Raw genomic sequence first — 26,326 nt, forward strand, 5'->3', positions numbered from 1 at the left:
TGATTCCAACACCCTTTGTGTCCTCATCTTACTTGAACTCTCCTCTGGCTTTGACAGGGTTTGCACTATACCTAACTTAACTACAACAATACGACTAGCAGCTGAACTTAGCCTTTGACCAGCTCCGGGATGAGGGTAGGTCTCTTCGAATTCCTGAGATTGTAGAGTAATATTAAATGGCACTGATATGGAAGTGATACATCTATTTATAGATACAGTAATTACTGCAATACGTCTAAATCATCTAAATCATCATTCTAGGTGATCTCTGAAAAAACAGAACCCGATAGTCCACATTTACTCTCACAGAAACTATAATAAACAGAGAGGATCTTGGGGCACCAACGAGAGGTAGGGTCACTGCACTTTTAGTGGTAAAGCCAGCATTAATCATTGATTTATCAATAAGACCTTTGAAACACACTTACTTATTTACGTTATCTCTTTATCATACAGATGCCCAGGAAGAATTTAAGAATATTTCAACTTGTGAAAACTGTAAATATTCATGTATTTGCTCCTGAAGAAGGGAATTCATTTCCCGAAACGAGTTGAGCTGTTGCATCAATAGTTAACACTATTACGTACAGAGACTTACATCTGTACATTACGATATGAAGAGAATATTGTAAAAATAGATAGGGATATTGCATATGAATTATGTAATTTTTTTTAACATGTAGCATGTATGAATAAAACTGTGAACATTTCTGAAAGTTGTTGATTACATGTTATCGAAAGAATTTAAGTAAATTGCCAATACTATTCATTACCAGTATTAGGCTATAAAAATGATCAATATTTATTCTTGTACATACAAAAACTTAATTGGCTAATAAAATTATTTCTGAACGAGTACAGTGAAATTGCTTTACCCATTGTTTGTCCTTGGACAAAAACTCGAGTGTACAGGGGACGCGAGTGTTCCACAGCCTGTGGACACCCTTTGTCTTGCTGCTCTTTTAACCATGCCATCCTGCTCAACTGTCTCCGTGATAACCTGGGTATCACAGATCAGGCCCTGGCGTGGCTGACTTCTTTCCTGTCCGATCGACCCTCACAGGTCCAACTTGGGTCCTTCCTCACCTGTATCTCTATCTCTACCTGTGGTGTTCCCAAGGGGTCTAATCTCTCTCCCTGGCTGTTCAACCAATACCTGGCACTTCTTGCCCACTGCATTGCCGCTCTCTGCCCAAACTTTCAGTGATATGCAGATGACACTGAGCTCATTTTTAGGCTCCCTTCAGCCACCTCTTCTCCTTCTCTCATCTCTGACTGTCTGTCTGCTATCCAGGAGTGGTGTACCACCAATGATCTCTGCCTTAATGCCATTTAGACTGAGATTCTCCTAATCGGCACACCTGCTCCCTCCTTTCCTCTCACTCAGTGGCCGGCCTCTCTTGGCCCTCTTCCTGTTCCCACCTGTGAGGCTAAAAACCTTGGGGTCATCTTGGACTCCATACTCGTCTTCTCTCCTCACATCTCCGATGTCTCTAAGAAGTCACAATACCAGCTGCACCTCCTCAGAAGTATTCTTCCTTTCCTCTCCCTCCCCCAGAAGCTCACTGTCTCCAGAGCTCTGGTTCGCTCTAGGCTGGATTACTGCAACAGCCTCTTTCTAAATCTACCTGCCTCTACGCCCTTTGCAACTCATCCAAAACAGGACTGCAAGAATTATCCCTGGTCTCAAGCCCAGGGATCGTATCTCTCCAGGTCTGAAATCTCTGCACTGGTTCCCAGTGGCGGCGAGGATCAAGTTCAAAACCCTCCGCATTGTCCACAAGGTTCTCTGGGGCATGGGGCCTCAATAACTTCAACTCTCTCTTCCTAAATATCTTTCTTCTTGAGCTCTTCGCTCCTCCACCTCCAACTCTCTCAGGGACAGTCGCTTCTCCAAGCAACGAGTTGGTGGTAGATCTCTTTCTTTGGCTGGGGTCTCCCTCTGGAACAGCCACCCTGCCTCTCTGAAAATGGAGGATAACCATCTCCGGTTCCGGAAGCACCTCAAGACCTTCCTCTTTGCTTCTGCTTTCTCTCCTCCTCTCCCATGCTGAACTCCTGGCTTATACTGAAACTGCACTGGTTACCTGGCTACCCTCTATTTTTGGGCCGGGTCCCACACCCGCCAGTTGCGCACCTGCACTGCCCCCCTGGTAACCCTTGCACTCTGGGGCTGTTGCTGCATCCCTACAGCCCCCTACCAGCCCTTGACACATCTTATCTGCACTTACCCTTGCACCTGCCACCAGCTGGCCACACTTCTTATTTATTGTTTTTATGTATGGTTTTTATTTATTACTCTTATCCTATGTACTGCACTTCCCCTCCCCTCTTTCCCCTGGCACTCACCCCCCCATCCCCTGCACTTGCGCGATCTCAATGTATTTGTCATGGGCTGTGGCCTTTGTGGCGCCTGTTGGTGCTGGTGTTGTGGAAGTCCCAGCACCTTGTGATGTTTCCTTGTTGTCTTGTGTGCCGTTGGGAGACATGAAAATGTGCATCAATACTTATCTGGTAATGTGCTTGGTGAGTTGACATGTACTGTCACTTGTACTATAGGGTCACAGGGTGTCAGGACTCCAGGGGGGCATGCCTCATGTGACTCGTAGTATGGCAGCCTTCTGCATTGATTCATTTGCATGCTTATGGTCTGTGTGAGGGACATGCCTTGCTTGGGATTTCCAGTCCTGTGCATCAATGACCTACAGGGTCACGTGTGCACATGTAGGTCAGCATGGTTGTTGCTTGGTTATCCTGTAGTTCCGTCGGCTGATGGGTGACCTGCTAATTGTGGTGGAGTCAGGTTGTCATGGGGTTGTACATCATTGTATCCATGTGGCCCTTTGTGCTACTTTTCTGTTGCTGTGATTGTTAATCCGACACACACATCCAGTGGTGTTTTTTGTTGGCCATGCGCTTCATGTTTGGTACCATGCTTTCTGTGTTGTCTGTACATGGGTGACCGGTGTGCGGGCAAGGGGTGGTCATTAGTCCTTGTTAATTGCAGTGCAACAGTGGGACTTGACAATGTTATGCCCTCGTCATCCTGCTTGGTTGTCATGTAAGGGGTAGCATGGCTTTATTGACTCATGTTGTCATGGCCTGCAGTATCACATGGATGGGTCATACATTGTCTGGGGTGACGTTGCATGGATGCATGGCTGTATGTGTATTTGTACATGCCTACATGGTTGTTCTGCTATTGGCCCATCATTCACTCAGGTACTCACCAGCTTTCCCCTGGCTGCTGGGTCCAATCTGAGCCGAGCCCACACCCTCTATGCCCACCATGTGGAAGGATACCGCTGACCATCTCCTCCCATGGGGTCAGCTGTTGGGGTTCAACGGTCCCTCCACCAGTGGCAGCCGTCTCCTTGTGGTGGTACACAATGAGGCTGCGGACTAGGGACTTGAGGTCATTCCAAATTGTTTTCACGTCCTCAGCATCACGTAGGAAATGGCCTACGGCTACCACCTTGTCCCCGATTTCGGCCCCGATGGCATTTTTCCTCTGCTGGCTGGTCTTTCTATGTTGGGCCCCATAAAGATCTTTGCAGTGTGCCACCACCTGCTCCGCCAGTACAGTGAGCTCCTGCTCATTAAATTTCGGCTTGTGCATGAGCATATCTGGCACCCTGGACTTACCCTTCCCTGATGACATGATTTCACTTCTCTCTGGGTCTGGATGGCACTCCTAAAGCCTAATTTCTGACGGTTTGCATTTTTAAAAATGGCCGCTGCAGTGCTTCCTTCTCACGCGATGATGGATTTCTGCCAGCAGAAATTTTGCCAGCAGAAATTCCACTGATTTCCCAGTGGTAATGGTAATTCTGCTGATTATTGGCAGAATGGCCGACATTAGCTCGGTTTTCGGCAGTAATTCGGCTGGACGGAATTACTGTTACCGCCAATGGTTTGTGCGCATGCCAGCCATGTTGTGATACAGTGGGAATTCTGCTGAACACCACATCGGTAACGGTAATTCCACTGAGGAGGAATAACTGCCATTTATAAGGCATACTCGTAATGATGGGCTTGATCATTTTTAACTTTTACTTTGTTTAAAAGCAAGCACAGGATGCTCCATACATTGACATCCTTGACAAAAAAAATTCCAGTTTCTTAAGATTATTTTTTAAATCTTATTAGACAGGCAGGTTAGTGCATGTTCACACAGACCAGTTTGTTTTGGCCTTTACTCTGAGGTTTAGTGTTCTAAAAGGGCTTCTCTATTGTAATGTTTCACCCTATTACACAACTGTTTTACGAACTTGAAGGGATATCCTCTAATAGTTTCTTACTCAATTCCTCAGCCTCAGACATTTAGGCCAGTCTTGTAGTGCAGTTCCTTTTAAGCCTAAGAAATTGTCTGAAAGAGATATTGTCCCTCGTGTGAGGAGGGTGAAACCTGCTATAAGTTTGACAGCTACGGTTTTACACTCAGTTGCCCTGATGCTACTTCAGTGAAGATGATGATGTCTAAAAAAATCAGTTTGGTGTTGCTTGCAATCATAGTAAATTGTAGATGTCATACCTGGTCATTGAGCCACACAACGACATTTGAAGCTTCCTCTTGGCTACCATTTCAGTTGGCCAGGACATCAGCTATTTACCTTCTCCATAATGTCAGATGTTTGGCAAATGTGTTTGAGTCTGGATAGATCTTACTTTCCTCTAATTGCACCACATAGAGATTTGCCACACTTGGGGCAACTGTCGCTCCCAAAGCAGTTCCATGAATTTGATGGTAAAAATTGTTGAGAAACATAAAATAGTTTTCAGTCAGTGCCATTTCAGTGCACCAGAGAATGAATGGATTTGGAGTATCATTTACTGCACGTTTCAAATATTAAATATCTTCTACCATTGAAACTGTCTTCTCTTAGGAATCATTGTACATAGGGAAGTTAACTGTAGGCCTATCAATAGTTTGGTCTCTGGATTAAACTCTAAACCTTCAAATTATTGCTTCTCTTATATTTTGAACGAAGGATATTATAGTTTGGATAAAAGGTCGCAGGTACACATTGGCAACTCTAGATAGTGGCTCTAAAATAGAGTCTATACCCGAAACAATGGGTTAGCCTGAAGGAATGACCAATGACTTATGAATCTTGGAAAGTATGTAGAACCTCGGGATTCTAGGATTATCTTCAACTAGTAAATCAGCAACCCTCTTGCCGACTTTACTAGTGATCAGGTTTTTTAAACTTTCCATGGGTTCCACATCAAGTTTTTCTTAACTCATATTATCGCTTAGTTGTCTGTCGAATTCACTAATATAGTCCCTCCTGGTTAAAATAATTATTGCGCATCGCTTGTCTGCTTGCCATATGATTATTTCTTTTTTCGAGGTGAGTTCCTTAATAGCTTTTTCTCCACTGTGCTTATGTATGTTCTGATATGTATGTTTACTAGCCTTTTCTAAATGTGTTACTTCATTTAACACTCGGTTTTCAAAGACCACTGTTAACAATGAGGCTTCCGAAGTCAGCAGTAAGTGGCAACACCCTTTATGTGCAGAGACTTCTTAGCTCGCCATCCAGCAACAGACAAATGCTGGAACCTGGAACCTCTGCACACTCCAGTACCCCTCCAGAGGTTCCAGTTCTATGGATGCTGGGCACAGGGCTGTGCCAACCTTATCGAGTATACAGTGTAACTAATATAGTACTACATGGACACATTATACAGTATGATTAATAATGCACTGTATTTCACTCTATGAATATCCCCCTTTGTGCACATTAAGAACACCTTCCTAACAACCACGGCTTCTGGACTACGTGTTGATGTAGATAGAGTAAACTTGGATGCATTTCGTAACCCAGATTGTTTATCATTGGTCATTATGCTGAATTGTTTTAAGTTAATTGTTTTCATCGACTGTTGAAATTCAATTCTGAATTGAAAGTTGTTATGTTCATATGTAGTGACAAAACTCAGACTTTTTTCTAAAACATTCTTCTCATTAGTGTTGAGATTGTACTCCGATAGTTTCACTGCCAAGCTCTCCCACTCTGTGTTGCCCTTGGGTTTGTCTTGTCCAGCCGCTGGTATTTCTTGTCCTCGTCCTCAAAACGAATGCTGTTTATGCCCACCTCTTATTATCCTGTTGATTGCCTCTGTTGTTATATCCAAACTCTCTTCTTGTATTCCTAGTGGAATCCTCTCCTTATGTACTATCCTTATTCGAGATAAAGGATGTCTCATGAAACCTCACTCGTTGCCTTCCTTCCAGGAAGCTCTATCCCTTCCATATGCATACCGTTCCTTAGTGTGCTTAAAGGGTGCCGAAGAAGGATACTAACACAAGGGTGGCATTTTGGTTGGTAAAGATTTTAATTTGTTAAGAAAAGATACCCTCACCATACCTATCTTCCCTGCCTCCAACTAATATTAAAGACTGTCAGAATGTCAGTCGAAATCAAGCTCTACCATCCTGTGTTGGAACCTAGTTCTATCCCTTACACTGCAACTATGGAATACATCAACAGAAAGGTTCCTTCTTCAGGCGAATGACTCCCTTCTCCTGGTAGTTGGGTGGTATTCCCAGACATTTTCTTTGGAAAAAAGGATGACTCTTTTACCCTTGCTTGTGGTTCCAGCAATCCTTTACAGAAGTCAACGTTCAGAACTCGGAGAACAACTCCCTTCTCCTGGTAATGGTTAACACACTACGATATAGTATATAGTTCACACAAAAGCCAGGTGGAATGACTCCCTTCCCCTGACGACTCTTGATCAAAAGGAATTTCAGTTTCTTCAACTTTAGGAACAAAGAGAATGACTCCCTTCTCCTGGTAGTGGCTCACTCAATCCAACATAGTTCATAGCAAAGCCAAGAGGAATGACTCCCTTCCCCTAGCAACTCTTAATCATAAGGACTTTCTGTTTCTTCAACTTTCTGAACCAGCGGAATGACTTCCTTCTCCTGGTATTGGCAAAGTCCCATGTCCTTTTTGGGGCCTCAATGGACTTTTCCCTGCCACTGGAATGAGGATGCTTTCCTTGGATGCTTAATATACTTATGTCGGGGTCCCAAACCCTTCTCTGATGATCAGTTGTCTTATTGCAGCCACTGCGACGAGGAAGTGCTCATCTGATGCTTGATGTGCTTGTGTTGGGGTCCCAGGCCCTTCTGTGGTGGTCAGTGGGCATGTTGTTGCCACTTCAATGAGGAAGTTCTCCTCTGATGCTCAATATGCATGGTTTCGGGTCCCAGACTCTTCTCTTATGGTCAGCCGGCTTGTTGCTGCCACTGCGATGAGGAAGTTCTCCTTGGATGCTCAATTTGCCATTCCCAGTAGTTTGACTGTTACTACTAAGTCAGCGGAGTGCCACTCGAGCCTGCCTCCCTTCCACCCCCTGTGTCTGCTCTGGGTCTTGTACCTCCTGTTACCTTTTCTGCAGTGGCTCTGTACTCTCCTGGACTTCTCGACTTCCTCTTCCTGCTTCACATTCGGGTCTACTCCCGCTGGACCCACAGAGACTTCCCTCAGCACCTCACTGGCATTCTACGCTATTTGGTTTCTCCAGTCAGCCGACAGGATTCAAAACTCCTGCTCTGGATGATTTGCACACCTGCTACCTCTCCCGGCTGGGCTTGACGACATCTTCAGTCGTTCTTCTCTTCTTATACAATGTTCCCAGTCCCGCCCTGGCAGATTGTCACAGTCGTTTGTTGTTCTTGATGGATTAATGTTCATGCACCTCAGGGCCAACTCGTACAAGTACTAGCACAGTTAGTAATCTTCTTGTCTTCTGTGCTCTTCTTTGTCCTGGTACTTTCTGTTGTGGTGGTTCTTTCTAGACTACAGAAATACATGGATCTACCCTCAAGGAGGTTGTTTGGCATGGAGCGGGGTTAGGAAAGGTCTGGATGTGACCTTGGCCAGTGGGCTAAACCCCAGGTGATCGTCCTTATCCCCAGACGGGGAGTCCCTCCCCATGAGGTCCTCCCACATTATACCACCCCTAGGGGGACAATTGGGTTGCGGCCGCACTCCCATAACCTCATGGGAAAGGCTCCTGCTTGGGGAAAAGTGACAATTCCTTGTGAGATTATTTTTCATTTAATGTATCCTTCCAATGTTGTAAACTCCTTAACGCCAGATATGTCTTGTTTAATTTCATGTAGATGTCTTTTTACCATATGTGGTGGTACTATTTTTTTTCTCTCTTCCTACATCTGACGTAGTTCCATGATGACCTGTTCTGACATTTCGTTTTCTGTGGCAATTATTAGGCCAATCTTGCCCACATTTGTTCGCAATGTAGTCCGACTGCATATTAAAGTTCTCATCATCAAGAAAAAGCCTTAACTCATTTCTGGCAATCAGGCCTTGTGGTAATGTATCATTACATAAATATTCTAGCACAATTGAGCCATGCAACTCCGTACAAACCAACATGTTCTTTAATTGTAGCAGTTCATCCCAAATACTCACATTTTTAAATGTAATTTCCTCCCACTAATCTCCAAACAGTGATGGCCTAACAAATAATTCTGCTAGTTAATTGCTCTAACGTTTATCTGCCGCCATGCTAGTGTGAGAGAAAGTGTTGTTTGCAAGAGTAATATAGCAAGTGTCCCACGGCCAACTGGCCATGCTAGAAACACAAACAATAATCAAAAGCAACAAAGGGGAATAGATCTGGATAAAGACAATACTACATCGCTTAACGAAAGGTCTCACTCTACAATGCTCAACCTGTAGACTGTCATCACCTTTATCAGTTCACAAAATGCTTTGATATACAAGTAGATTCTTTTATTATAATTTTGAAACTGATCACACAGAAAAGCATCAATGCACGTACCACATGCCATTAAACAATCACCAATTCCATATGTGCAAACTTGATCACCAAAAATGGAAACAAACATCTAAAAATGATCAAAACCTAATGTGTTCAGATCCTCTCTAAACAGACAAACCCTACATGTTTCATCGTTCCCTGTTAGTGTCATAATTTCTTCAAGCGTTACACATAGGATCAATGTCTGTGGTACTCTACCACATAAGCCATCTTGAGCACAATGTGTATATTGTTTTCAATCATCATCACCAGTGCCTAGATAACATTCATATTCAAAAATATTACTGGATACAGCAAACAGCTTTAATCCTTGTGCAGAATACTTTCCCCTGATCTAACTGCACACAGTCAACCATCAGATTGCTCTTATTATGCAAAGCTGCTTTTGTTCTCATCCACATCATCATTATGTCATGTTGCTGCAGACTAATCAAGTGAAATGGTCTGTAATAGAGCAATTGTTACATCATGCATAATTATACAATGGATCGAAACTTGCAATAGTGCATCACAACGCCTCAATTTGGAGACAGTTTTCCTCAATCTTGAAGAGTCCTCCAAAGGAAATATAACTACTGTCCATATAGTGAGACCTTATTCTGTATGCTATCTATCAAACAACTTCAAAAGTAATGATTTCCTGGGCGCAAAATGTCTGTTTTGGGTTAATTAAGCTATGCATATAGTAGCACTGCCCTCCAAGACAAAGACATTTTTCTGGAGAAAAGGGTTGTATTTGGGCTTCTTTGCATACCCACAATGGCTTGCTGTTGTGGATCAGAACTGGAGGTGAACTTCCAATGATTGCCGCTACTGTTAAAGTGGAATGTGTGACTTGGTTCAAATGGACTATCCTATTTTCACATTTCATGGGTACGTTTTATTTTCCAAACCTTTTTAATTCCACCAACATTCTTGGTGTTTTTAATACAAGGCCCAATGCTCCAACAACAAGGCCGTCAGGACTATATTGCACTGATGATCACTAATAAGGGTTAACCTTGTATGTAGTTATCCTAAGAGCCTTGAAAAATGTCTTTCTTTGGTTGATTAAGCTATGTATAAAGTAGCACAAACCTCTAAAAGAAAGACAATTTCCTGCAGAAAAGGTTTGCATTTGGGCTAATTTGCATACCCCCCAATGATGTTGTGGCTCATACCTGGAGGTGAACTTCCAGCAATGGCTACTAAGTCCCTTGTGGTATGTGTGACTTGAATCAAATTGACTATCATACTTTCACATTTCAGGTGAAAGGTCCTTTTTCAAACCTTTTTAAACCCACCATAACTTTCTTGATGTTTTGTATATATATATATTGTATACTTTACATTCTGTTTATATTTTGCTGATGGCATATTTCTTCATAGATACATCTATTTTTGTTATTTTCTTGTGTAGATCGTGCTGCTCTTCTAAGCTCTACAGTACTTTGAGTATTCTTTTTTCTCGTATTTGTTCCTACATGCATGGTAGCTTTGGGGTGTATTGTGTTTTCTTTAATTTTTTATATTGAGTCATTGGCCCTCATTACGACCCTTGCGAAAATCGACCGACCGGACCGCCATAGCGTAAATAGCGTTTCCGCCATTGCACGACGGAGCAAAGTGCGGCTCATTCCGACCCATCGGGCACGAGCACCAGGCCATGGCGGAAGTGCAAAGTCCGCGATGGCGGAAATGACCCCAAAACGGCCCACACCGCCGCCGTACGGCGCCCTAGGTGCAATTCCGCCACCCATCTTAGCGGTCACCGCAATGAGCGGCAACCGGAAAGTACGGTGACCGGAAATATACGGAAATGGAAGTAAAAACATGGTCCCGGAACGGGAAACATCACGCCGTACACCTATAAAAACACTATTTCCACACAACCATTAAAAACACTACCCTGAGACACATCCCAACCCGTCAGCCACCCTAGTGAAACCAAGAACAATGGGAAAAGTAGCGAAGAAAGCGTGCGACCGCAAGCGGCAGGTCCACTTCTCCTGTGAGGAACTCACCGTGCTCACAGAGACCCTCCAGGAGAATGCTGCCGCCGTCTTCTCCACGCAAATGACCAGGACGGCACTTGCGAACAAGAAGGCCATATGGGCCCTGGTGGCACAGCGGGTAAGTGCGGTGGGGACCGCACCCCGCAACCCACAGCAATGCAGAAAGCGATGGGACGACCTGCGGATCCGCGTCCGTAGCATACTTTCTGCCAACCGCAACATTGCCACAGCTACCGGTGGGGGATCGGAATCACCCATCAAGTTGACCCCCTGGGAAGAAATCTGTGCCTCCACCATTGGAATGGAGAGTATAGAGGGAGTCGGAGGGATGGAGAAAGGAGTGCAGACAACCGAAGAATCAGGTAGGTGCCCCAAATAAAACAATGCCATAACCACAATGTCCAATCATGTGAAGTACCACGTGTCCACATAGTGCAACAGTAACACATGTCCAGGAGAACAGCCACATGCATAGGCCTGATAGCACACTTTAAAAGTCACATTAAATACATAAATAATTAAAAATCCTAAAAACACCCTCTACACGTGCATCAGACACACCCTAACTGCAGGCTGCAAAACAACTGCACCCTCACTCCACACACAAATGAAACCACCTCCAAGGCCCCAACCCAAATCACCCTCAGGTACCACCCCAATGCATGTGATACATTGCCATTCCAATTTCCACAGACCCATTAATAACGCTCGCCCTCCTTTACTCCACCACAGGGTCCGATTCAAACGACGAGCTCCAGGACACCCCTACCAGCACACCTGCAAAGAGGGCCAAGACCAACGGCCAAAGACCCTCCACCTCAGCTGCACGCATCAAGACACGGCAGCAGCACAAATCGAGTGGCAGCACACAGGAGGGAACTCCAACAGGCACCCCAGCAGCCAGCATGCCCACAACAGCACCACCAGAGGTCCCCCCAATGGATGCCACAGTAGGCACTGCTTCTGGTGGCAGCAGCACCATAGGTGACACTGCATTAATGGCAGCATGCTCCGACACAGAAAACGGGGATGTCGAAGTTAGATCCATCCATGACCTGTCTCAATCCCCCTGTCTGTTTCATCCCGTACACCATGAGGATACCACGCAGGGGCACCCACAAGACGACGACTGGCCATCCCCCACAAGCCCTGTGGCAAGGCAACATGAGGTGAGCAGCCCCTCTGTGACACCACCGCAAATGGCCATGGCACAGCAGAGGCAACAGTCCCTCGACCAGGTGACCGTGCAACAGCAGCAACTGGCCACGCTCCTCAAGGACCATGCTGATGAATGTGGGGGTACTAAGGCAGCCATAGAAACATCAACTGAGACACTTAGGGCAGAAATGGAGAGAAGTACAGAGACACTAAGGGCACAAATGGAGAGAAGCACCGAGAGCCTAAGAGTACAAATGGAGAGAAGCACCGAGAGCCTGAGGGGGGAACTGCATGCGACGTCCAAAGACGTATGTGCTGAACTTGCCGCTGTGCACCGTGTGCTCACTGAGCTCTCACAAACCCTTAGGGACATGCATGGACGTGAGCAGGCAGAGACATCATCCGTTGCAAGTTCCGTCCAGGGCAGCCCCCAACGTAGATCTGGGAGGAACCTGCGCTCCACAGGCAGGGGTGCCCCTGATACCCGGAGAGGGGGCTTGCAATAGCGACTGCCCACTGACAATGAGCATCTTTGGACACTGGTGTTCGGGGGGGAGGTAGGAGGGTGGAGGGGGTGTGTTGGGCTTACTTGGGTGGCGGGTCGATAGGGTGTTTAACATGATATCACATATGCCATGAACAATGCACGATCATACAATGAGATGCGTGGACATTGATCTTTGTGTACGAGGCCATTATAGGCGTACAGTCCATATTGTGCATGTTCCAGACACACACAGTGCCACAAGTCCCGTGTCCATGTATCAGCCACCAGGCGTGAGTGCTAGAAGCATGCATCTATGATATGCTGACGAATGTCACGGCCCTCCTGTGCCTCGCAGACTCCTTGAGGTGCTGCCACATCCCCACCCTCATCATGACCATCTTCAGGTGCTTGCAGTTCTGCGTCAGGGGGCATGGGCACATTTCTACGTACGCACATGTTGTGTAGCATGACACATGCCATGACCATCTTTGCAACCTTCTCATGGCGGTACAGGAGTGCCCCGCCAGACCTGCTGAGGCAGCGGAAACGAGTCTTCAGTAGGCCGAATGCCTGTTCAATGACTACACGGGTACGTGAGTGGGCATGGTTGTAGTCCTCCTCATGCTGGTCCCGTGGGTTGCGGACTGGTGTAAGGAGCCATCTCTTCAGTGGATACCCGGCATCACCTGTATGTGGACAATGAAGGTATTTTGAGGAATGCCATTGCTACGTACGCACCCCCCCCCTTCCTGCCAGGTCATTGCCGCATCACATACCCCACACTATCATGCTTGAAATGAGACTCACCGAGTAGCCAGGATCTGTTCCCTGCATGTCGCTCCATGTAGCGTGGTATAGTAGAGTTCCTCAAGACCATAGAATCATGGGTTGATCCTGGGAATCGGGCACAACAATGTGTAATGATCCTGTTGGAGTCACACACCATTTGTACATTCAGGGAATGAAATTGTTTTCGGTTGCGGTACTGGGCCTCCATGGCATGTGGGACAACCAATTCCACATGGGTGCAGTCGATGGCACCAATGCAACCCGGTATGCCGCCAAGTGCATGGAATCCCACTTTTGCGTTCGTAATTTCCTGCTCCGAGCGTGGTAGAGAGATGTAGTCGTCTGCGTGCAGCAGGAGGGCATCGAGCACTTGCAATAGTGTCCGTGAGAACAGTGGCTGTGAAATGCCATGCAACTGTCCGACTGTGTGCTGGTAGGTGCCTGTGGCCAGGAAGTGGAGTACAGACACCACCTTCAGTAGGGGTGGGATGGCGGTTGGGCTATCTATCATGCTGACAAGGTCAGCCTGTGTCATGTCCACAATGGCGGTTATGGTGTCCCGGTCCAAACGGTAGAGGGTGTGGATCTGCTCATCAGTGAGGTTGAACGGATGTGCTCGGAGGCGTGGGATAGCGGGCTGCCTGCGTGGTGGTAGTGGCTGTGCTGGCGGCCCTTGCTGGCCCTGCCTTGCCCTCCTCCTCCTCCTCCTCCTGCGTCTCCTCCGTGCGGCCGGTTGTAGTCGGTGTTCGTCTTCTTCTTGAAGTTGGAGTACTTGCAGTGCTATCAGGTCCCCCAGGGCCAACATGGCTAGTCCTGCCGGTAGCATTTCGGAGTGGGTGTGGTTGTGGGAGGGGGTTGGGTGTGCAATTAATGTGTTTCCAGGCTGTATGGCCTCCACCTGTGGTGATTCATTCCACCTGTGCAAACTGCTCTCCCCTTTGGGCGAGCACGTCCCGCACACAACGCTGCAATTCGACGAATGGCATCTTGCCATTACAATCATGTATTTGTACCCGATGGCAGTGTAGCATTGGTTGATATGTTCATTCTGCTTTGGTCCCATTGTTTCACATACTATCTTTGCAGTCGCAAACAGACTTGTGAAGGGTCAGTGGAACGTAGTACTCGAGTAACGGTGGACCCTCATGCACCACTGCACCGAGGTTCACCGACGGGCGGGGCGTCCCATTTGTGAGTGAAGGCAGTTGCCATTTTCACACACAGCCGCACTAGATGGATTAATTTGTGATTTCAAGCGGCCACAGATGCCTTTTCGACGTGATGTTGCAAATGAGGAATTCGAAGGACGGCGCTTTCGGTTTTCAGCTAGCGGCGAGGAGATGCCCACAGGTCTGACTGCGAATATAACGTTCTATTGTTCAATGTCCTTGGGACAGGGGCCATGGCGAGGATGCAATGATTGATATGAATAGTATGGGATGCGCAATAGCGAAGTGGGCGATAAGGCCGGACGTTCCCAATTACATGTTGCTTCACAACACTGGAATTACGGACTGGGGGAACAGTGGATTTTGCAGGCTGCATTACGCACAGACTCAATGGAAGTTTCACATGTCATGTGAGTATGGAAGCAGGCGTTTGTGATAGTGTTTTCACCTCGATATAGATAGTTATGATTCGCTAGTGGTTTTTGGTTGGTGATGATCCTTTGGAGTGGGCTAGCATGCATATGGCTGTGGATTTGGTGTGATCATTGAAGTGAGTTATTCAAATGTAGTTCTGATGGCCATTCTATTCTTTTTCATTTCGTTTGGGTGACAGGTATCTCCTCCCCTTTTGCCACTGCCATCTGTATGCCACTCTTGCAGATGGATTTTACTCCCGACACCTGCTGCTTCGTGTTAATCAGTGGAGCAGCATTACGATCTTATGGGACGATTGCCAATGGGCCACATGCCCTTACGCTGTACTAGTGGCTAGGAGCAACATTTCGGCCTTTCAGCTGGACTAGTGCCTCCCTATTGGGACGGCCCTGCGGGTCGAGGCGCTTCCATGTTGCCTTTTCGTACGAGAATGTAGCCCCTGTGTGCCATGAGGGTACAGGGCGTCACACAAGAAGTAGCTGGTCATTTATTGCGGATGCAGGCCACAATTGTGAAATGTATTTTGGAGTTCATGGCCTGATGGCTGTATGGGCTTGGTGAATTTGTTGTGCATTAAATTCCTATTCTGATATGAACCGTGTAGCGTTCTTCTTTGCAGGTGATGTGTCATATTCCTATTTGGGGAGCGATGTATTGTGAGGAGATCTGCATTGGGTTCCAGCTTCGGAGTATAGTTGCGTGGTACTGTGCTGGGCGCGTTTGCCTACGAAGCCCAGTGAGGTCAGGGATGAGGGCTGCCAATGTGACTGTTTTGGTGATGTGATGCTCAGGGGCGGGGGAATGGCTTTTGTGTAACAGATGCCGGTCAGCCAGTTGGATTGGTGGTATGATGTGATTATCAGAATATGGCTGGTCACAGGTGCCTGTGTTTGCGTGCGTTTCTTGGAGGGAGACTGAGGTCATGTCCATTTGTGTGGCTTCTGTATTCGTGCCATCTGTGCCCTGCAGCTTCCATTGGCCCCTCTTGAGATTCATTTGTTCGTTGGCAGGCATGGATGACTTGTACATTTCACTGGTTGCATTGTGTGGCTTCATTGCACCTACGGGGAGTTGTACAATGTGGCCAGGGAGCGGTGTACAGGCACTCAGTAGGGCCGTTTACGGTTGGTTCGCGATGCCGTACTTCTCACCATGGCGGAATGGTACTTTCCGCCGTGCTTGATGGCGTTAGGTGCATGTCCGCTGGGGTCAGAATTCGCGTACCGTTGCGCCATGGTGGTAATTGCGGTTTGGCATAGCGCGCGCGCGTACTTGGTGCAGTTAGCGTTGGCGTTCACTGCGGTGTCGCTAATGGCATCGTACTTTGCGGTGACGGGTCATAATCGCACCGAGCGCTATTCGATGGCGGTATTGCATTTCCGCCATCGTTTTTCGATTTCCGCCAGGGTCGTAATGAGGGCCATTATCTTTTGTACACTGCATCCTGCTTTCCGCTCTTTGCACATTTTGGTGGCTGGTAGGCTTGGATGGCATTTTGTCCCTTTAGCTTGTCCCTTTTACACCTTTGGTCTTCCTTTTTCTGTGCAGCCACCCATAATGCGGGGACGATAATGCTGGGGTGCACTGTGCACATTTGTATCTGTAGTAGTATTGGAATAGTGTTGGTATTTAGTGGGGAACTATGTCACTTAAGATCCCTAGGCAGCCTGTACATATATTATTAAGTTTTGTCTGGAAGGCCATAGTCACTGTGTTTTTATTAATCTGATAGTTATATTTTATATTTTGTATTGTGTTTTAATATGCACTGTGGTTCTAAGGAACATGTCATCTGTTATTTTGGATAATTACAATTAAGGGTTGCAAGATAATGTCATGCATTAGCAATTCAGAGGGCAGCTTTCATGCCTTAGCACTTTTATGAATGATCACTTTATGACGATCTATTTGCATGCAATTACTTGATATCTGTTGTAGGCACTTGCACTTTATTGAATATGTCTTTTAGTTTGACATTGAGTAACGTTCTTAATTATATGAACGTTGTATTCATTTTGATTGCACTTTACATAATATGCTGCTTCCATTCATCCGCTTGAATTTTGTATAATAAATTGCTGCTAGCAGTTGCACTTTATGAGATTCGCCCATTAATTACACTACTATTTTTAGTGGCGGTTTTCTCCATAATATATGTTTTATGGAATACATGTGCAATGTGTTTTTACATCTTGTTTTTACATGCTATTTATATTGCCATTTTACATTATTACATTGCCTTGCTTTTTACAGCCTGTAGTATTTATTTCCATTCCAAGATGTCTGCCTGTTTTGCACGTCTTTCGTTCCACACCAATACACATCGCTAACATAGAGAAAGGACACTGGTTGTATTTTAAAGTCCATTCATGTTTTGCAACCTTCATGTGAAGAAGAGCTGTGTGAGCGGGAAATACATCATACAGGACCTTGTCCCTGTACTGTCATGCCTCTGCTGTGTGTCTCATTCAATAAATTTCTGTGTCATTTGATGTGGAGTCTTTTTATTTGTCCGGTATCTCTTGACCCTGGTGTGCGGTCCTTGCTGCCTGTGGCAGCATTTTTTCTGTTTCATATATATATATAGTGTTGTATATATATGTAGTGTGCTGTGTATATATATATATATATATATATATATATATATATATATATATATATATATATATATATATATATATATTATAGTAGGAAATTTCATTTGAGCAAAGTCACACACATTCCACAAAGCCACATAGTAGCCATCGCTGGACGTTCACCTCCAGTTCTGAGCCACACCAGCAAGGTGTTGTGGGTATGCAAATGAACTCAAATGCAAACCTTTTCCTCCAGGAAATTGTCTTTGTCTGTGAGGGCAGTGCTATTTTATACATAACTAAATCAATCCAAGACAGACATTTTGCAAGGCTGTCAGGACAACGACATACCTGGTTTCACCTTTATTAGGGATCATCAGTGCAGTATAATCCTGACAGTCTTGTGGTTGGAGTGTTTGTCATGTCCTCACAACACCAAGAAAGTTATGGTGGGCTTAAAAAGGTTTGAAAACAACCCTTTCACCTGAAATGTGAAAGTAGTAAAGACTTGGCTCAAATTAATTTTCGTTTCACATTTCAGGAGAAAGGTTTTATTTCAAACGTTTTTAAATCATATATTGAATTTCTAATGATAACCTTAAGGTAACTGATAAACTAATATGAATGCATAAAAAATTACATTAAAATCAAATATCATGGTAGCCTTAACTCACCCTGTTTTTGTTTTGCAATATTTTTTTTTTCCTCAAAAATCCTTTACAGTTAAAGTAATGTAATGGGTGACTATTTGTTTTTAAGTAAAAAGTTAAACTGTTGTACTTAGGGTTTTAATGTTTATCACATTAATGCTGCTTTTGCTAATATTTACAGTTCGGATTATTTATACATGTTTGCCTGTTTTGTGCATACTGTAATGACTATAAATGTTGTGTATAAATGATTTGTAGAAGTAAATGTCACTAAGCTTTTACCGTATGATATTTTAACACATTCTTTAGTTTAGTGTACGTTATATTTTTAGAATGTTTTGTTTATTGCTTAGTAGATTATGTGCATTTACATGATGACATGTATCTTGTTAATTTATATTGTTGTATATGTAAAGTATGAAACTTGAATGCTTATGCATATTGTCTTATTGTACATTTATTAATTAAAATATTCTGTGCATTTCTATTGCGATTTATGGATGGAATTATGCTTGTGTATATTATATTTGAAGTTTATTATGTAGTAATTTTGTATTACAACAATATTGTATACTTTCTTTTAGCATATTATAGGTCTACAGTTAATGTACTTTAAACCGATTTTAAATTGTATAGAATTACTTGTTTTTAAGTGTGAAATTGTTTTCATATAATGGTAATATTGCACACTTTTAAGTGTAGAGGTGAGTTAATATTACCATGATATTTGATTGTAATATATAATTTTTAATGTATTAATAAAGTTTATTATGTTGTTACCTTAACATTATTATTTCTGGTGCTTGTAGACTTTCAATTTTTGTTGGTTAAACCTTAACTCTTTTGTAAAAACCCCAAAATTCTAAATGTGTTCAACTTTTTTTTACGGTTACGTAATTATTGATTTTTAGTGTTTGTTGTGAGACTGGAGTGTGTTCTAAGAGCATGGCCCTCATTACAACCTTGGCAGAGGACCATGGTGCTATTAGCACCATGGTCCATGCCGCTAAGGTTCCAATTCCGCCATGGTGGATGGCGGAATTACCGCCCCATTCCAAGGTGAGTGGGGCGGTAATTCACCATTCACCAATGGCCCCTTCCCCATTCCCATTTTTCCCCATAGGGCATAATGGGAATGGGGAAAGGCGATAATTACGGCACCGTAAATTACGGTGCCGTAATTATCGCCAAGGTCCCTTTGCGGCATGGCTTTTAACGCCTGCAAAAAGCAGGCGTTAAACAGCCATCCCGCAAATGGAACCTTGTAATCAGGCGTTAAGGGTCGGCGCCGTTTACGGCGCCGTAAACCCCTTAACGCCTGAGTCGGAATGATGCCCCATGTAGTATAAATGTGTTTGTGGCATAAGAGCATGCTGCATAACAGTGCGTGGAGTATTTATAAGTGCCTGTGGCGTAGGTTTGTGTGCTGCATTTATTGAAGGAGCATGTATTGTAGGAGCATGTGTTGAAGGAACATGTGTTGCAGGAACTTATGTTGTAGGAGCATGTGTTGTAGGAGCATGTGTTGTAGCAGGAGGTGTTATAGGACCATGTGTCACAACAGTGTGTGTCGTCACTTGGTGTGTTATGTGAGCATGTGCCATAGGAGCGTATATGTGTGTGTAGTAGGATCACATGTAGTAGCTGCACATGTAATAGGAGCATGTATTGTGTGAGTGCATGTGGTTGGAATATGTGTCATAAGAGCACATGTCATACATCCACATGCTATGTGTAGTACATACGTGTGCAGTAGGTGTGCTTTTCATCAGAACATGTATTATAGGAGTGTGTGCTGTAGGAGCATATGTTATAGTAGCATGTGTTATAGGTGTGTGTGTCCTTAGAGTGTGTCGTAAGAGTGTGTGTGTTAGGAGTGTGTTTCGTAGTGTGTTGTAAGATATTGGGCCTCATTGCACGGACGACGGTAACCATGGCACTATTAGCGCCATGGTTGCCGCCGGTATTTTACCGAGTCCGCCATGGTGAATGGCGGAATTACCGCCCTATTCCAAGGTGTGTGGGGGCGGTAATTCCCCATGGCACTTCCCGATTCTCATTTTCTCCCCCATAGGGCTCAATGGGAATGGGGAAGGCGGTAATTACGGTACCGCAAATTGCGGTACCCCAGCCGTTAAGGTAGGGACCCACAAAGGGACCTCGTAGTAAGGCAGTAAGGGTTTACCAGCACTGGTACCCTTACTGGTACCGGTAAACCCTTACCGCCATCCGTGTAATGAGGCCCATTGTGTTGCAGGAGCATTTGTCGTTGGAGCATGTGTCATAGGTGCACGTGTCACTGGTGCAAGTGTCTTTGGTGCATGTATCCTAGGTATATGTGAGAGCATTTGTTGTAGGTCTACGTGTTATGTGTATTAAGCAATAGTGTATTATGTGCTCCTGTCATAGGAGCACGTTATTAGTGTCCACATACACAATGTTAATATCACAAATGTACGTGTAGGGTTTTAATATAAAAGTACCTCCATTCTGCTCATGCATTGTATGCCTCTTAAAGTGTACATTTTAATATTAAAAGTGTACATTTTCATATGAAACGTGTACATTTTTTTATTGAAAGGGCACATTTATTTCATCACTTTAAAACTGACATCAAAGTCAGCTGTCACTTGCCTTGGATGTGAGTTTTTAGATGTTAATTGTAAGGTATAAACAGTTTGTATGCAAAGTGTACATTTATTCCATCACTTTATAACTGATTCTGAAGTCAGCTGTCACTTGCCTTTGATGGTTGTTTTTAGATGTTAATTGTGTAATATATGAGCAGTAAAATTCATACTCTCTGCGTGCATGATTACAGCATATGTTGTAGGCACCTGTGAGGTAGGAGTATGTGTTGTAAGAATGTTTGTCATAGGATAATGTGTGGTAGGAGTGCATGTGTTGTAGGAGTGTGTGTGTGTAGTGAGAGCATGTGTAGAAGCTGCATGTGTCATAGAAGCGTGTGTTGTAGGAGCGCATGTTGGAGGAGTATATGTCATAATACTGTGTGGTAAGTGTGCATCATAAGAGTATGTGTGTTTGGAACATGTGTTGTAAGAGTATATGTTGTACATCTACATGTTATGTGTTGTAGGCATGTGTGCCGTAGGTGTGCTTGTTATCGGAACATGTATTATAGGAGTGTGTGTTGTAGAAGCATATATTATAGCAGCAATGTCGTAGGCATGTGTGTCATTAGAGTGTGTGTCATAGGAGTGTGTCCTAAGTGTGTGTAGGAAGAGTGCGTGAGGTAGTAGAGTTTGTGTTATGAGCATGTGTGGTAGGAGCATGTCTGGTAGGAGGTGCATAGGTGCATGTGTCTTTGGTGCACATGTCGTATATGCATATGTTCTGGGTGGGTATGAGAGCACTTGTACGTGTACAGGTTATGTGTAGTAAGCGCATGTGTATAAAGTGTGCGTCTCATAGGAGCATGTTATTACTGCTTATATACACAATGTTAATATCACAAATGTACATGTAGGGTTTTAATATAAAATGTACCAACATTCTGCTCATGCATTGTATGCCTCCTAAAGTGTATATTTTCACATGAAAAGTGTACATGTATTCCATCACTTTAAAACTGCTATTTCTGCTCATGGACTGTATGCATCCTAAAGTGTACATTTTCGTATGAAAACATTGCATTTTCGTATGGAAAATGGAAATGTATTCCATCAGTTTAAACTGGCAGCAAAGTCAGCTGTGACTTGCCTTTCTTGTGAGTTTATAGGAGATGTTAATTGTGTAATGTACAAACAGTAAAACTCAGAAGCTCTGTGTACAGTTCGAATGACTTGCCTTTGATGTGAGTTCTCAGGAGATTAAAACGTTATAATATACCAACTTTAAAACCCATACGCTCTGCATATGTGATTGCAGCACATGTTGTAGGCGCCTGTGTTGTAGCAGTATGTGTTGTAAGAATGTGTGTCGTGGGAACATGTATTGCGGGAGTGCATGTTGTCAGAGCATGTGTCGTAGGAGCGTGTGTGTGTGTTTAGTAGGAGCATGTATTATAGCTGCATATGTCATGGGAGCACATGTTGTAGGTGCGCATGTTGTAGGAGTGTTTGTCATAAGAGTGTGTGGTAAGTTTGCATTGTGACAGAAATGTAATGTAAATACATTTATTGAGTGCAGACCAATGCCAGAAGGCACCTGGACACCTGGAGCAAAAGCAAGAAAAAAACTACAGGCCTACACCCCTCCTCAAAACAAGAAGTTTTTGAGAGCTCTGCGGAAGCACAGATGATCTGAAATCTCCTGCAGATGTGCATGGAGATAATTCCACAGTGTAGGGGCTAGGTCTGTGAAAGAACGCCCTCCTGCTCAAGATTTACATAAGCACGGAACTTGCAGCAGCGTAGCAGAGGCTGAATGCAGAGAGCGTCGGGAAGTATAGCGAATCAGCTTAGACCAATAAAAAAATGGCCCGGTGAGAGAAAGAGCATGATGTGCAATGTACAGTGCATTAAACTTTATACGGCTTCTAACCGTAAGCCAGAGAGTTTTAGCCAGTAATGACGGGGTGGAGGACCATCTCGCGGCGTTCAGCACAAATTGTGCTGCAGAATTTTGGAGCTGATGGACCAAGAAGTCAGGTTGACCTAAGCAGAGGCCATTGCAGTAGTCCAAATAGCATGAAACTACAAAGTAACAAAGGAAACACTTTCCTTAGGAATCTCAGTTTGAAGAAACCTGCACTACACACTGATGCAATATGCCCCTCTCTTGAGCCAGCCGGAAGAAACTTGACCCCTAACCTCTTAATGAAGCTGGCTATGGTCCTAAACATTCAGGCCAGAAATCACTGTGCCAGAAGGAATGGGCGTTTGGAGGATTGACTACCAAACTCTCTGTATTATCACCATTAACCCTAAACCAGTTTTGAGACATCCAGAGTGTCTGTGGTTGGAAAATGTGTCATAAGAGCACATGTTGTGCAGCCACATCTTATGTGTCGTAGGCACATGTGCAGTAGGTGTGGTTGTCATCAGAACATGTATTGAGGAGTGTGTGTTGTAGGAGCATATGCTATAGCCACATATGTCGTAGGATCATGTGTCATTAGATTGGGTGTCGTAAGAGTGTGCAGTAAGGAGCGTGTGTCATAGGAGCATGTGTCATAGGAGAATGTGTCAAAGGAGCATGTGTCTTAGGTGCACATTTTTGTAATGAAAGTGTATGCGGTGCCCACATAGGCTAAAGGTTCAGTGTTGTGCAATGCAGGTGTTTGGCAACAAAGGGGTGCGGCACAGAGTGTTAGCATGCTGCGCAGTCCTTGACCAGCAGCAACCTTAAGGTAAGAAAGGCCGGACAGTGGGAGCAACCAATACTGTTCCCTACTAAACTGCCCAATCTTGTGCATACATCTACTCATCCTGCCCTGCTTAATGCGCTCTGTCTCTGTGCAAACATTAGGCTTTCCCTCCTGTGGTTAGCTGTACTTTATGTTTTGTGCTGTGAACTGAGAGTGCCCTGTCACCGCATGGTTGACTGCTGTGATTTCTGGGTCTGTTTTCTCCCCCCCTCTAGGTTCCTACTCTACTGTTGGTTTACTGTGCTCTGCTGTTTCCACTTGCTCTCTCCTTCTCTCTAGGTTTACTGTTGTGTTCACTGTGTCCTCCCTCTTGTCATTCTATGTTGCCCCGCTGTATCTTGTTACCCCTTGTGGTGTGTCACCAGCTTGCTTCTTGTTGTGTTCTCATTGTGTGACCCACCACAGGTTGTTCCTGAGTTGCACAACGTTGGTCTGTGCTCCTCTCCCTCTCGCTCTTCCAAGTTTCCTTCTCGCACCCTCTATGTTGCTCTCAATCTCTCCCATTTACTCTAACTGCTACTATATCTCCTATCCTATCCCTCTCACTAACTCTGGAAGGAAGAAAGTTCAAGAGGGATATCCTGGTCTCCAACCCAGACCTCCCTATCACTGATACCTACACCAGCACTTACTCCAGACAGACTCTCACCGACATCCTCTTTGTCGTTTCCTCTCCAGACCTATGGACCCCTTAAATGGACTCTGTTTGCTCTCCTTTCTCCTCCTCTCCCATTAATGGTGGCAACCGTTGGGAAGTCCCCTTGGCCTCCTTCCACCCCTTTAAAGCCATCATCAATGTCTAGCTAAATGGTATGGTCCAGGGCCCCCAGCCCAATCTCCTCCTTCTTGATAGGCGTCTCCTGCATCTTATCAATTTTCTCCCTTCTCCTGCTGCTCCTTCTACCACCTCCCTGACGCCTCTGCTACCCCTTTCCTCCTCCCCTGCCTCCTCTCTGGCACCCCCCTCTGCTTCCTCTATGGCTCCTTTGCCACCGCTGCCTACTGCCTCTCCCCTCTCTCTGACCCACTGCTGCTCCCGCTGGGTGTATCTCACTCTTGTACCCCTCCCAGGAAGTCTTTCCAATGTGGCAATCTGCTCCATATCGCTACTTTCGCTCTGCTGTCAAACACTCCTCTGACATCTGCCGCCTCCGCAAAGACCTTGACCTGTATGTCCTCATTCTCAGCGAGACATGGCTCACGGCCAGCTCTGTCACGAGTTTTGACACTCTCCTCCCTGAGGGCTACAAGATCCTTTCTGAGCCCAGACCAACCGGGCCGGAGATGGAGTGGCCCTGATCTTTCCTAAGTGAGTTCCTGATTCTGTCATTCCTACGCAGGCCTATTCCTCCTTTGAATGCCTGGTCTGAAGCCTCTCTATCTCTCCTGGTCTCTCCTGGTCTCTCTCTGACTGGCCACCTGGATAGGTCACCTTCTTCCTCTCTGAAAGGGCTGACCTCTCCTCTTCTCTCCTTGCCTCTACCTTTAAACTTCTCCTTCTTGGAGACCTCAACATCTACCTGGATGCTGCTAATCCCTCCTCCCACCCGTTCCACAATCTTTGTGAATCTCTCTCCCTTTCTATTCTACCCTTTGGGGCGACACACTCTGCCAGACACACCTTAGATGTTCTCATATCCTCTTGACATCCCCCTCCCTAACCTTCTCACCACTCCTTTCTCTTGAACTGACCACTTTCTTCTCTATTCCAACCTAAAAGTTCTTGTCCCCCAGGCAAAGCCCTCCCCAGCACTGCCACCCTCCTTCTCTGTCATTCGGTCTATTAAGTGAAAGTCAGTGGCCGCCTTTGCCTCAACTTTCTCTAGTTCTCCTTCTCTTGTGGCTGACTCCCACTCAGACACAGCCCTCTCTAACCTGCATCTTTCCAGTTCCAACACCTTGGACATTCTTGCCCCTGTCATGAGAACATGTCTAAAGCCTACCTCCAATTGCAACTCTTGGTATGACTCTGACCTCGCCACTCTGAAATGAAAGTGCAGCTTGGCTGAGAGGAAGTGGAGGGCTTCGGGTGCATCGTCTGGCCTGCCTCTGTCACCAAAGGCAATAAAGACTCTCTGTCTTCTCCAAGAAGAGGGTCCATATTCAAGCCTGTGTCACTGCGGTCCCTAACAACACGGCCAAACTCTTTAAAATCTGCAAGGAGATGGCCAATCACACTGCAGGCTCCACATTTCCTGTTCCCTCCCAGGTAATCTGTACAGCCTTGGCTACTCACTTCACCACTAAAACCCAGGACACCTTGTCCCAGGACATCCTGTCCTCGCTTTCCTCCTCCTCTCCCTCCACCTCTACCTCTCCCATGCCCCCTGTGGCCGTCTCTCCCTCTCCTCCTCCTTCTCTTCGACAACACCTGAAGAGGTTTCTTGACAAGTCCTATCTATGAAAGTTTCATGCAAACAGGTCCTCCCCTGCTCTTCCAGGATAATTAAGGACCACATTTCCACCCTTGCTCCAGCCTTGGCTGATCTCTGTAATCATTCTTTTTCCACTTGATCTTTCCCGTCTCTCCTCAAGCACTCCCTTGTGCACCCCCTCCTAAAAAAGCCTTCTTCAGATCCTACCTGTCTGGCAAATTATTGCCCAATATATATCACTACTTTCCTGGGCAAACCCCTGGAAAAGCTGGCCATCTTCCATCTTACTCTCCACACTGAATCTGTTGGTTATCTGCATGACCATCAGTCTGGCTTCAGAGCAGCCAGAGGCACGGAAACTGCTCTTCTGAACCCCTGTCAAGATCTGCTCTCAAATCTGGATTCCAGCTCTACCTCTGTCCTCATCCTCCTTGACCTTTCCTCTGCGTTTTTGATACAGTCAATCATGCTAAACTGATCAATCGACTCTGCAAGAACCTGGGCATCAAGGATCAGGCCCTGGTGTGACTGACCTCCTTCC

Source organism: Ambystoma mexicanum, chromosome 1p (genome assembly GCF_040938575.1).
Source record: "Ambystoma mexicanum isolate Mex_15411 chromosome 1p, UKY_AmexF1_1, whole genome shotgun sequence".
NCBI classification, from domain to species: domain Eukaryota; kingdom Metazoa; phylum Chordata; class Amphibia; order Caudata; family Ambystomatidae; genus Ambystoma; species Ambystoma mexicanum.